Below are 318 nucleotides of genomic sequence, written 5' to 3'. Positions count from 1 at the left end.
CTCACACACTCTCTCTCACTCACACAACTCTCTCACACACACAGTCACACACACTCACAGGGAGTAAGCTGCATTTTGGAGCGTACGTCCTCGCTCTTACCCCGGTAACAGAGCCTCCACAGCGGCTGTTCCGCCTCGCAGTCTGCGGCGGAGCTTCGTCGTGACAGAGTTTGGAAGCGGCTGGAGGAGGAAGAGGGAGGAAGAGGTGGAGGAGGAGGAGGAGAAACGAAAGGTATGAGATGGTGTCTTCTTCTTCTTCTTCTTCTTGTTCCTCTCGTGTTTGGAAACTTTACCTCGAGCGGCTCGTCCTCTCTTCTC

At 54.4% G+C, this 318-nt stretch overlaps 1 protein-coding gene across 1 annotated transcript in view; it reads left to right on the top strand.

Annotated features, from left to right (window-relative positions):
* Nucleotides 1–318, top strand: part of ppp2r3a (protein phosphatase 2, regulatory subunit B'', alpha) — a 64,991-nt gene continuing 64,673 nt past the window's right edge. Inside the window, exon 1 of the mRNA XM_062397513.1 lies at nt 1–232. The gene's annotated coding sequence lies outside the window, so the exon portion shown is untranslated. The remainder of the gene's footprint in view (nt 233–318) is intronic.

Source organism: Platichthys flesus, chromosome 10 (assembly GCF_949316205.1).
Source record: "Platichthys flesus chromosome 10, fPlaFle2.1, whole genome shotgun sequence".
Taxonomy (NCBI): domain Eukaryota; kingdom Metazoa; phylum Chordata; class Actinopteri; order Pleuronectiformes; family Pleuronectidae; genus Platichthys; species Platichthys flesus.
This window is presented reverse-complemented; position numbering and strand designations above follow the sequence as displayed.